General features: G+C 46.1%; 1 protein-coding gene across 4 annotated transcripts in view; it reads right to left on the bottom strand.

Annotated features, from left to right (window-relative positions):
- DOCK10 (dedicator of cytokinesis 10) overlaps nt 1-13,702 on the bottom strand; it is a 277,867-nt gene that overhangs the window by 208,214 nt on the left and 55,951 nt on the right. The gene's annotated exons all lie outside the window — the stretch shown is intronic.

Raw genomic sequence — 13,702 nt, 5'->3', positions numbered from 1 at the left:
TTAAGAGTCTAGGACTCCCTGACTCCTGTGAGACTAGTGACTTAGGAGGGAACCGGAGAGATGCTTAGAAGTCACGTGACCTGCCTGGAATGGCCTCAAGATCTAATGGTATACTCTAAGAGAATAGGACAGCAAGGGATGCTTGCACCAAAAATATCTCGTGGAAAATATATTTTGCTTACAAATGAAGAAACTATGAAATCCCCGGTAGGATTTTTCAATGTCGAGATCTTTCCGTTTAGCTAATCCTTTTGGTGTAACTCTTGGAGATTCAAAAATGTTTTCTTTGGTTTCTGGGCTCCGCAGAGCAGAGGGTGTTGCAGGAAGTTTGGAGGTTTGTTTTGCTCTAAGGTGTGACCCCAGTGAAGTGGCTTTCGCAGAGGCATCTAGCAGAAGGCTCAATTAGGCATTAATTGCTCCGTAATCTGTCACAACACAGCCTCGTTTTAATTGGTATGTTTGCCAGAGAAGTAAAACATTTTTTTTTCTTTTAAGAGGTACTGGCTACCAGTAGTTTTTCATCTCCCTATGTTTTCAGCAAACATATTTTAGTGCGGCTGGAAAAAGAAGAAAAAAATGCTAATGATGCTGGCAAGTCCCTGAACTCCCTCCGGACCTTTGTCAGAGTGCCCGGGTGCTAATCTAAACCATTTTTTTTACTCCAAACAACTAGGGCATTTACAGAAGAGAGGTCACAATTTAGCCTGTCTGGCTTGTGTATTGAATATCTATATAAATGGTGTCCACCAGAGACAAAGCATCGAGTGGGTTTCCATGATTATGAATGTGTCTTTTCAAATAGGATTGCTCCTCGGGGCTCCCTGGATGTCGGTGCTCACCCTGTCCACCCACTCCCATACCCCATGACCTATCACTCTCCAACCATTCTCTCGGGTTCTGGTCATCTGCTCATGACCGAACAGCTCGAATGCAGCAAGACACGGACTGGAGGTGCTTAAACACTCCAGCAACTCCTGTGGGGAACAGGAAAGGGAAGGTGGATCCCTCAGTTGCACACCATGGGCTTGGCAGGGAAGAGGCAGTTTGATACCAAATTCCTTTCTAGCCACCTCTCGCTAAGTCTGGCTAACCTCTAGGGTGGCTTTTGGAGTCAGATGTTTTGGCAGATGACAAAGTCTTGGGGGGAAAAAGCGATGTGCTTTCTAGCTATTAGAGTCCTGCTCTATTCATCGATCCCTGTTCTGCCTCTGAGGAATTCATCCGTTATTGATGCACTGCTATTATGGACAGAGTCTCAGAATTCTCTCTCTCTCTCTCTCTCTCTCTCTCTCTCTCTCTCTCAACTTCCAGCATCAAGGAAAGGGAACCTCCAAGAATTAGTTTCTTGTGAATTCATTACACACTACAGTTACCCAATGGACAAGAGACCAGAAGGATGAAAATCAGAGAATAATAGCTGGACATACAGTCCAGCGTTTTATGAAAACTTTCAAACGTGCAGCAAAATTGCAAGAAAGGGATCAGATTCTGAGCTCTAAGTTTGAAATAGTAAATTAAGCTGGAGGTGCGGTAGGGTGGGGGAAGAGATAGAAATCAACCCACAGACATAAGGGACCTTTTTTCCCTCACATTTGGCATAGATGTTGACACACAGGAAATAGTAAAAAAGGAAGAATCAACTCCCCACAGGTGTCTGCCATTTTCTTTGAAGTATTAACCAAATGAATCATTAACTTGGCCTTCAAGCATTAAATGTGCACCGAACACTATTGCTGACAGCAGGACGTTATCTTAGAAAACAAACATGCCCTCAGATGCAAATACTGTAATTGAGAAATGAAGTACGTATGTTTCCTTCCCTTCTTCCCAAAGTCCAAGTGAAGTGACAACAGAGCGGCATAAAAGGGAACATATTAATGACAGTGAGAAAGTTGGGGGCGGGATGGATCTTCGAGCAGATGAGAGTTTTCAGAGTTTCTCTGAAAGATGAAAAGTGAACATGGTCACATGGATCAATAACCAAAAATGAAGGATGAATAACAGCTTCCAGGGCAGGAGAAGGCCGTGCAAAGAGGAGCCACAGTTTTCAACAGAGCCCTGGAGGGGGCCCTCCAAGCTCGAGGAAAGTAGGCACTGGGTGTGAGAGAGTAGCTAGTGGACCCTACCCCTCACCCCAGCGGACAGAACTTTAGAGCACAGTAGCTCTCTGCAGAAGGGCAAAAGATTCCAGAATAAGTAGCCCAGGTGTCAGCTCCCCTTGGCCGGTGGAGGTGGGCATGTCTACAGCCTGCCCGCCTGGCTCACACACACTCTGAAGAAAAGATGGCAATGGGCACACCTGTCAGCTTGAGAGCTGAGAGTCAGGTATCAGTCTGAACCTAGTGAAGAAGGGGGCCTCTAGGGCTTTTCTCCCTGTTCCCAGAGCTGGAGGGCAGAGCACTCAGGCTACCCAAACTAAGTAGAACCCTCCTTATATTTGGATTTATTCATAGAGGAACTGACAGTGTATGTACTGAGCCACACGGTCCAAGTCTAACTGATCCCGGTGGCAGCCTGGAGGAAGAGGTGGCAGCAGAAGGCAGTAGAAAGGCTCCCAGTGAGCTGCAGAGTCAGACACACTCCTGCTCAGTCAAGGCTCTGCCACCCATAAGCTGTGTGCTCTCGAGCAAGTCGTTTAACCTCTCTGAGCCTTGAGAGTATCCGCTGTAACATGGAGATAATCCTTTACACCTGTCAGGATGTCGGCGGGAGGAGAGTACCTGAAAAGACTGGTACAGAGGGACTTCCCCATGGCACGGGGGTTAAGACTCCACGCTCCCAATGCAGGGGGCCTGGGTTCGATCCCTGCTCAGGGAACTAGATCCCACATGCATGCTGCAACTAAGAGTTCGCTATGCCGCAACTAAGGAGCCGGCGAGCTGCAACTAAGGAGCCTGCCCGCTGCAATTAAGACCCGGTGCAACCAAATAAATAAATAAAAAGACCAATAGAGAGCCTGGCCCGTAATCATCATTCACTGAGCAAGTGTGAGACTACCTGTGCTGATGGGGAGGGTGAAAGCTCGGTCTCCTCCCCAAAGCCTCCAGGTTCGGCTTAAACATGACACTGCCGCCGAGAAGCCTCCCCTGACAGACCTCGTCTCACAGCCCGAGGTAATCAGGAAGCGCAGTCCCATCACTGCACCCTGTGGGCTTCTTTCCTAACACATAAGCTGAAATTACATTCCGATGGATTTCATTTTTAAGAGCTGTCGTCCCCTCTCTGTAAGAGCTGGGATTGTGCTTCGTTCACTATAGGCCCTGTGTAACCACGCAGTAGATGCTCAGTGAATAATAACAATAATAATAATGAAACTTATAATAAAGCAAGCCCTTCCACAGCACTTCTTATGCACCAGGCACAGTTCTACTTAATATTTACACATACTGATTCATTTACATCTCCATTATGAGGTCGTGCTCTGACCACCCCCATTTTACAGGTGAGGAAACTGAGGCACAGAGAAATTAAGTGACTTGCTCCTAGACTCACAGCTATTTAAGTGGCAGAGCCAGAATCTGAACTGAGTCTGAGCCTTTGAAAACCAATTCTGAAAGCCAAATATATGCCAAGTAAACCTTGTATCTTCCAAAGGTGGATTTATACCAGAGAAACATTTGGCACATGGCAAAGTGTAGGGACGCAACCCCGGAACATCCCCTGTGAGAGCTGGTTTGTCCTTCAGAGGAAAATTTGTGATGTTTCCTTGGATTACAGTTTCAGAAGGCAGCTAGTAGTGTCAGCAAGCTGTTTGGGGTGATCATTTAAATTGCATTTTAAAACATTTGAAAATGTAATGAATTTGATAAGATAATTTTTAAAAAGGTGTGCTCTGTTTATGTGTGAAGCATTCATTGGCAGAAATGACTCACCTGTCGAAACTGGCTCTGAAAGCACACAGTTCGAATACGGAATTGTGATTGGCTTGCTTTGTAACTCCCTGATGCGACATCTGTCCTTACATACAAAGATGCTGGTTAACACCAAAATGCCCCAAGAGGCTACTCTGGGTCCAACAAGAATGAAGCCATCACCCTAGGACACCCTTTGAGCCTGGACATGGCTCCAGGAAGAAGCCTACTGCCACTCCCCCTGGAATCCATTGGAAGCTGACAGCCTGAACACCTTGCTGTTCACAGGGAACCAGCCACCTGCTTTTCTGGGCCAGCATGAGAATTTGGTGGGGACTAGGAAATTGGTGGAGTGGAACTGCCCCCAGTCTTTGTTGCCCCCTCCTTCACCACCAGCACTATTCTATACAGAGTTGTGTGATGGAAAGAAACTGGAGATCAAGGTAGAAACTTCCATCCACTTCTTTAAGTTGGAGCACAGCCTTTCCATGGGAACTCAGTGCTTCGTGGAGTGAATCAATCAATATGTAACGAAAACAAACTCCCCCTCTTCTTCCTCATCATTATCACCCTCAAAGTCTGAATCCTGCTGGGCTGCTTTGTAAGTTTTCCAGAGGCTCAGCAATTGTTCCCAAGTGAAAGTGACCCCAAAGGAGGAGAACCCTCATAGATTAAAAGCAACTTGGGCGGGCTTCCCTGGTGGCACAGTGGTTGAGAGTCCGCCTGCCGATGCGGGGGACACGAGTTCGTGTCCTGGTCCGGGAAGATCCCACATGCCGCGGAGCGGCTGGGCCCGTGAGCCATGGCCGCTGAGCCTGCGCGTCCGGAGCCTGTGCTCCGCAACGGGAGAGGCCACAACAGTGAGCGGCCCGCGTACCGCAAAAAAAAAAAAAAAAAAAAAAAGCAATTGGGGCTTTAACCCCAAGCTGAGTAAAACCAGGTCACGGAGCTGACCACTTTCCCAGGGCAGGGATTAGAATGAATCTTTTAACTTGTCTGTTTCCAGATGGGTAAGTCCCCTCAGGTATATAAACTCAATTAAATGGATAGGAGGGAGTCGATCAGTGCTTTCTTAGCTAGAAAGTGGAAAATACAACCCAGCGAAATGATGCTCCCTGAGGCCCAGTGGCTCTTTACCAACTTGCATCTTTGCCTCTCCTGGTGCTACTTCTACTCAAGAGCTTGGGACTTGTCTATTTTGATAGTAACCATGACCTCTTTTTCCCCATCTGTGATTTGTAAAGTTCTCTTCTTTCAGCTTCTCTCTCTTCATTTTCACTTAATTATAGTGGCCTCCTCTTTACAGGCATCTTTCGCACGCGCTGACATTTATTGAGTTGTACAATTAATTAATCACTTTGGAAACAGGCACACTGTTCGTTCATTTAAGAAATCCAGGTGCTGCTGCCAAGCTCTTCTTTGTCTTCATTTCCCTCCTTTTGGCACCAGCCCGGCTTAAAAGGAGAGTACTCTTCGGTTGGTACATTTAGATGCATCAGAAAATTATCCTGCATCCCTCTCTGGGTGGCTTCCTCATCAGCAGCTTCCTGCAGAATGTGTGGATAACGTCAATGTTCCATTAATATCATACCTTACATTTCTCAGGCTTCTACGTTTGACTGAATGCTTGTCAGGTCAGAATAAATCTTTCTTATTCTTAGTAGAAGATGGTATAGTGTTGCAGTAAGACAAAGGCTCAGGAAGCAGACTGCCAAATTTAAATCCCTGTTGAGACACTTGCTACCTTTGTGACTTAAAGCAAACATTTTAAACCTCAGTTTCCTCATCTGTTAAATGAATGAGTACTCAGGAGGATCTAATCGCCATGTCAGTGCCTGGCACAGTGCCAGACTCATGGTAAGTAAGTATTCAATACATGCGAGTTAGTTATTACTAGAAGAGAGAAGATCTAAGGATTTCAAACATTGCTTGCTTTTTCCCTGTCCCTTTCACAAGTGGTGTTTTTAAAAAATCTCTGGACTCTTCCTTGTTGAGTAACACACGATGTTCCCTGTGTGATGGAGGAACGAGCGTATTGGGCATGCCTCCTCCGTGCTTTGAAGTTAGCTCCCATGGTAACATGAGACAAGTTCCATAACCCCTTCCCAGTGCTTTTCCATGAATAAACACATTTGAAATAATATAATAATACCTCACTTACCCAGAGGGCACTCATTTTGCAACCTCAACTATTCTGATCACAGCCAAGCCCCGGGAAGCAAGAGAAACAACCTCTGCAGGGCCAGAAAGAGACAGCACCCGATTCATTAATCTGGGAAGGTTACAGGAGTGGTTTAGAGGAGGGGTCTTTGTACATTTACCCATTTACAGCCACCTTAGACAGGATTCCAAAGAGGCTGCTGAACGAAGCTTGCAACAGCCTTTGACCAGAAGCACTATAATTCTGACTTGCCTTGGTCCAGTGGGAACAGGGCCGAGCCACTTAGAACTGGAAGGATGTCCCTGCTGAGGAATGGAGTGCTGACAGCCTCTAGCTTCTTCAGAGGGTTGCGGTGGTCCCAGCAATTAAGCCAGCGGGCTACCGAGACCCATGCCACTAGATGGGGTTGCGGACTGTGTATCTGGAGCAGAGATGAGGGTTCATGGTTCTAGCTTGGTACCTGGGAAGTGATTCGAAGTTTGAATCCTCTGAACCTTATTTTCCTCAATTTTACAACAGAACTAAGATGACCTCTTTTGCAGAGTTATTATAACAAAAGACATGCTATGTAGGAAACACTGGCATAGATGGTAGATTTTATCACTCTTTTACCTGCATTATTAATAAAACTATTATGTTTATTATCATTATTATTCCAAGAAAGTGCCAAAGAGGGTAAGTAACAGTCCTGTAAGTCAAGGTTCAACGCTAATACGGTCACATGTAAACACACAAACAAAAGAGAGAGCCTTGGCACTAGAATGAACTGGCAAGGTCAAGAGTGAGGTGAGGCAGGAAGCGTTCTTGGCTCCTTTACACCACCTAGTTGCCTGAGTCCAACTAACTTAAAGGTACAAGCACCCACAAAAGGAAGGGCTGACAAAACAGACTGACAAAAGTAAAGGAAATCAGTATCCCTAGCATCTGGGACCATAAACATCATAAAGGTCGTAAATTGTACAGTGTTCTAGTCCAGGGCAATAATGAGAGCTCACGATAATGACACTGGTGCATCAGGAAAAGTCAAATTATGTCCAGGGGCGACAGCTTCAGAAGGAAGAGAAACCTGTGAAACATTCGAGATAAACTTCTGCCAGAGACTGCTTTTAGTTTTTAAAAGTTTATGATTAAATGGGGTCAATTTTGTGATCTTCCCAAGTTAGCTATGTAAAAAATGTTCTCAGCTGAGGCTGGATCAATGAACTATTAACTGTACTTTCAGTACTTGCTCTATTTTATTTTCTGTGTTCATTTCTTACCCCTTTGAATTGTGGCCGGAATTAGCCACCCACGTCCTAAACATTCCAAGTTAAACCTCATTTACAATAAATCACGAATTGCTTTCCAAACATGAAAATGGCAGTCTTTTAAGTCATTTACAAATGTGCTTTCCAAACCGATTCAAGAGCTGAAAAGGATCGTGTCAACCTGAGCAAATCTCAACTCTGCATTCTTTGCCAGGACTCAGGGGAGCAGCCCAACATATAATTTTAGAATTGGTGCAAAGCACCCAGCTCAGGCTGTTGAAAGGAAATGAGGACAAAGCAAGGTTTAAACCCAGCAGGAGAAGGAGGGGCGGAGCTATATTCAAAAGATTAACTTGATAAGATAATGTTCAGCTTCTCTTTAAACCCTAAACTACAGGATGTGGATTCTTCAAGTTTGCGTTCCTATTATCTCCGGTTGCTGCTACTGACAAATGAAGCTACTGCAGTTCTGCAGGGTGACTTGGGTACCCTGCATTCCAGTGGGATGTGATGGCCACAGCAGTGGATGGGGTTTGGGCTCCGACACTAATTAAGACTTCAGACAGTCCTTGTTACTTCTCTCTCTCTGGATCTAAGTTTGCTTGTCCATAAAGTTAGAGAGTTAGAATAGATAAGCTCAGGTTCCTTCTAGGTCTAGGGTCTAAAAGCTTTCTCCAACTGCAGATTCACAAAGACCAATAACACATGTCTGGGCTTTGGGGTCAGTCACATATAAACATACAAACAAAAGAGGGGGAGATAGAAAGAGTTGTTGCTGGTATCTCTCACATTCCCCCTGCCAATATTTTTTTTAAAGGCTACAGTGAATCACAAACAATGTTGAAAAAGAGGTAAAAGCACTCTAAAGAGTGAGGGGGAGGAGGAAAACATTGGAACTGATGTAGTGGATGGGGGTGTCCAACGAAACCCATTTCCTTTTTTTGGTGATCAAGTCGTTGGCCAAGTGAGAAGCCAAAAGGACTTTATCCTACCTGCTCCCTTCCCTGATCCAGCCCAATAGCCAGAAACTTCACCACAATGAGCTCTAACAGGTACACGGCAACGCCCTACGGAGTGGAAGCAGGATGATGGTTGGGTAATGAACGGTTAAGACTCGGTTGGCTTTTCTCCAAAGGTTGATCCTTTTGGTGTCCCACAGATCTGAGCTTGTCACTACCTGTATTTGTGACCCTGAGCAAACAACTTTTTTTTTTTTTTTGCGGTACGCAGACCTCTCACTGTCGTGGCCTTTCCCGTTGCGGAGCACAGGCTCCGGACGCGCAGGCTCAGCGGCCATGGCTCACGGGCCCAGCCGCTCCGCGGCATGTGGGATCTTCCCGGACCGGGGCACGAACCCGCGTCCCCTGCATCGGCAGGCGGACTCTCAACCACCGCGCCACCAGGGAAGCCCTGAGCAAACAACCTTTTGATCTTCGTTTCCACTGCAGTGAAATGGGGGTGATGACAGTGTACCCCTACCTTATACGATGAGAAGGAGTAACTGAGATAATCCAAACGAAGTACTTAACACGCTCAACACCGTGCCCGGGACGGAGTAAGGACCCAATAAATAGAGAGCCTTTGCTATTTATGAACTCAACTCGGGGACTTTCCGAGTTGCCAGCTACACACCCAGTGAGGCAGTGTGCCTCTCACTGCTGGGCGACATTAGGAGTCATGGAGAAACAGAAAACCTCCCCTAGTAGGAGAAATCTCTAGGCTCCCAGCATTTTAGAAGAGAAGAATGTGAGACAGAATACAGGATGTTAATGTTTACCCTTTAGGCAAAGTATTGTCATCCTGTTTTCTATTCAGGAGCAGAAAGGAACAGGAGGAAGACACATTTCAGGGAACTGAATTCTGACTACGGGAAAGACTCTCCCTCCCTCCCCTTCGCCCACTATGACCCCTACCCAAGGAGGACACGGGAGCCCTGCCCTGCACTGAGGAGGGGGCTACAAAAGCCCTGCCCAGCCTGTGGCCAGCTTAACATCAGCCTGGACTACACAGTCCTTACTGGAGCCGGAAGCAGCCCGGCAGGTGGCCGAGCTGCCAGAGAACAAAGCCGCAGTGCCAATGGCCATTTTCCTCAGGGCTGCTGGATTCCGTGAGGCTGAGATCCCAGCCTCCACGCTGCCATGCTTCTACTCTGAAAAACCCTGAAACCTGGCCATACAAGGATTTCCCAAATTCAACTGCCTGTGCCCTTAGGTCTTTAGAAGTATATGTGTGATCAGGATAGGATTCTATTACATTCCTCAAAGGCAATGCCAGATATCTCAGTGCAAATCTTAATAAAGATTTAATGTGCACCCAACCAAGGGATGAAGAGAAGGAATTTCCGATGAATATATTTTGGCTTTTAAAGCAGTCTATCACTACACATCTATGAATAAGGACGTAGCGTTTCAGATCACTTTGTAATTCATTTAATATATCAAATTTATTTTGAAAGGAATAGCCTAACAATTTATATTATGACCACCTTTGTAGGAGGTAATGGGGCTATAAGCTTAAGAAGCAAGTTTAGGGCTTCCCTGGTGGCACAGTGGTTGAGAGTCCGCCTGCCGATGCAGGGGACGCGGGTTCACGCCCCGGTCCGGGAAGATCCCACGTGCCGCGGAGCGGCTGGGCCCGTGAGCCATGGCCACTGAGCCTGCGTGTCCGGAGCCTGTGCTCCGCAATGGGAGAGGCCACAACAGCGAGAGGCCCGCGTACCACAAAAAAAAAAAAAAAAAAAAAAAAAAGAAGCAAGTTTAACCTTGTCATCAGAGGCAGTACTGTCTAGTATATGTGCTGGGCATGGAGGACTCCGCAGAACTCCAGCCTGGTTTTGAAAGTCAGGTCTGTGTCTTCCTAGCTTGAAAATCTTCAGCAACTCACGTGACTCTTCTTCACTTTCAGACCCACCTCAGAGGACTGCTGTGAGAATTAACAGAAATAATGCATGTAAAAGTACATACGTGATATGGTAACGGCTGTTTTGGAACGGTGCTGCAAGGTCCCATCACCTGGTATTGATGTACAGCCGTGGTTTCAGATTTCTACCTATTTCCGTGCAAAGGCGGACCTACCCACCTGTGACAAACTCTGGATGAGACGGTGTGTGATCAGGAGGGCCCTTGGAATACTACTTTTAGTTATGACAGGAAGTGGACGTTGGTACACTGGTGATGAAAACATGGCTAACTGTGTGAATCTTAGTAAATTCATCATTTTCAGGATGTGGAAAGTGACCATGGCTGCATTTTAAACTTTTTTTGTGTTTTTTTTTTTTTTCAGGAAAAGGTATTGTATATGAGGGCAGGTTTTTAAGTATGCATTGCTCACACCTGTGGCCATCAACTCGCTTTAGCGTGAAAAGGACACTACTGATTTTCAAAATTCAATTTTGACAAAAACCAAGTCTGTTTAGATGAGGTGCACTTGTACGTGGCGTAGTTGCTCTTAGGCCTTTTAGCCAGTTTTGTCATTGATACTATTTGTTTCACTGGAATTGATTGTGGGATAATTTGAGTCAACGGGTAAGTTGTCCAAAATAAAAGGCCGGGCCATTACTTGGCTCAACCATTTCTCCTTCAATAAAATTCTTGCTCAAGTCTTTTGTACCAAACGGCTCACATCTTCCAGCCCTTAAAATAAATTTCTCTTAAGTCTTCTACCCACTCCAGCAAGCACCCCATCTCTCTCCTCTCCATTCCAGCCCCACATGATAAAAGCTCACGCTATAGCTGGGGGTCAGATGCAGTGGGACCTGGTGCTCACCAGGGGTGGGGATGGGGGCGAAAGAGGATAAGCTGCCCCGTGCGACACAGAATATCAGAACTAAATCAGCAGCAAATAAATCCTAAAGACGAGGCATCCAGCAAAACTTAAGGGGACCGGTAAACACGAATCAGAACACAGCGGTTTACAGGCTGGCATGAGGGGTCTGACGCCAGAGTCCGAGTCCTGGCTCAGCCACGGATCATCAATGTGACGATGGATAAGGGACTTCACGTCTCAGTGTCTCATCTGTAAACTGAGGAAAGTAAGTGTGGTAACAGTTACAGTGGCCATATAATTGACCGTCCAAACCAGGACCCTTTTAGAGGGTGCTATTAATAATGATGCCAAGACATTGGGCATAAATAGGGGCTATGCACAGACGAACTCGGATGCACGGTCACCTTGGTGATAATTTCTAACATGGATGATTGCTATGAAAATCAAATAAGGTAAAAAAGAATCAGATAAGGTAATCCATGTGAAATCATTTAGGCGAGTGTTTGGTATAACAGTGTCAATAAATGTTAGTAACATGAGCAGGACTTAAGGGTCGAGGGGTCCAGTTTGAACAACATGACAATAAGTGCTGAGCAGCTTTCGATGTTGGTTCTTCATGGAGGTGGTTGGCTTGCAAGGAGAGCACATTTCAGGCTGGCAGGGGATGTGGGCTCCAGACATGAGGCCGGAGGAGGGGTAGGAACAAGGTCTGAGGCTTCATTAGTCATGCTGACTGAGCTTAGGGGCAGGAGAAGGAAAGAAAAGAGTTCCAACTTAGCGTTCATGTGGCGTCCCAAGAACCAGATTTCCTCTATACCTGGGATCCCTAAATCCTCACTTCTACCTTCAAAATCTACCCTAACCCCCCAAAGGCCTATTTCCACATTTCCATCTAGATATTCCGTGCCCTGACAAGTTCAACACTGCCTTTGGGCTTTGTTTCTGAGTCACCTCTGCCTTGCAACTGTCCTGTTTTTTTTTCTTTTTAATTTTATTTTTTACTTTATATTGGAGTATAGTTGATTCACAGTGTGTTGGTTTCAGGTGTACAGCAAAGCGAATCAGTTATACATATACCTATTCTATTTCAGATTGTTTTTCCATATAGGTTATTATAGAATGTTGGGTAGAGTTCCCCACACTATACAGTAGGCCCTAGTTGATTATTTATTTTATATGTAGTAGTGGTCCTCTTGGTTTTAATGGCTGCGTCATTGTTCCTCAAACTTTGGGGTAACCTTTGCTGCCTCCTTCTTCACAGTCATCCACATGCAACGGGCAACAAGTCCAGCTCACAGGCACTGCTGACAGAGGCCAGGAGGACAGGAATCAGACAGCAGCCTGTGCTGGGAATACATGCAAAACCCAGGCCTGATGATGCAGGTGGCTCATCTCAAGAACAGTGAGCCCGAGAATTGAAGTCCAGAACTCCCAGCAAGCCAAGGAGGACCAGAGCAGAATCCAGAAAGAGAGTCACTACCAGACATGCCATGTGATCCAAAGCCATGAGAGGATTTTAGATCTGGAGACAGATTCCCAGAGGCAAGACCGGGGTCCAAAAGAGAGTGGTGAACCCAAGGGGGCTCCAGGAGAGAGGGATGTGGGTGTGTAGGCTTGGGGATATGGACAACATTCTGTGGAACAAACACGCGTCTCTCCAGCTATCTCTTGTCTGTGTTTCCCCCAGTATAGGTTCCAAAATCTGTGAAGGTCTGTACCCTCAGATCTCCCAGGGACTTGTGAACACAGCTGCATGTCTCAATTCCTAGTGCCACCCAACGCCAGCTCTAGTTCTTATTACTTGCAATCTCATGGTATTCTAAGAGCCAGACATTGATGATTTAAAAATGGCAATCTAGGGCTTCCCTGGTGGCGCAGTGGTTGGGACACCGCCTGCCGATGCAGGGGACACGGGTTCGTGCCCCGGTCCTGGAAGATCCCACATGCCACGGAGCGGCTGGGCCCATGATGGCCGCTGAGCCTGTGTGTCCGGAGCCTGTGCTCCGCAACGGGAGAGGCCACAACAGTGAGAGGCCCGTGTACCGCAAAAAAAAAAAAAAAAAAAAAATGGCAATCTAAAAATAAATGGCAATCTATTTCCAATTTCCAATTAGAGTTACATGTTACATGAGTTATAAGTTTTCTATGTATTTTCTTAATATTTTGCTTCTCTTACTGCTTGTCTGTGAGTCAGCACGAGCAGATGAATGAAAATGAATGAACAAGTGGCAAACGGAGTTACTAAAATCATTCGGAAGCATCTGGTTTTACTTGGCTCAGCACCTTGGTGCTATTTGTATTATTGTTGTTCTTTTAAAATGTTTACTCACATCCTGCCTCCATTCTCCCTAGCGTCAGAAGCAAGGCCTATCTCTGCGCACTCTCCAGCATCTTGCTCCGTCCATCATTCCCCTCCCCCTCTACTGGCTCCTTCCCCTCGGCAGCCTAAATGCTTCTCCCACAGATTATATAAACAAACTAAAAAAAACCTCTCTCAACCCTGAAAATTCTATGGCTACCGCACTCTCTCGCCTTCCCTCACAGGCAAACGACTGGAAAGCATCATCTAAAGACCCTATTTCTTTCCTTCCTCTTTTCCCATTCTTTCCTAACCCCCCGGCACCCACTTCATCGAACTCTCTTCACCAAAGGGTCACCAGTCAGCCCAGCCATGTGAT

This window comes from Delphinus delphis, chromosome 7 (assembly GCF_949987515.2).
Source record: "Delphinus delphis chromosome 7, mDelDel1.2, whole genome shotgun sequence".
Lineage (NCBI taxonomy): Eukaryota > Metazoa > Chordata > Mammalia > Artiodactyla > Delphinidae > Delphinus > Delphinus delphis.
Note: the sequence above shows the minus strand (reverse complement) of the source record. Positions and strands in the feature narration are given on the sequence as shown.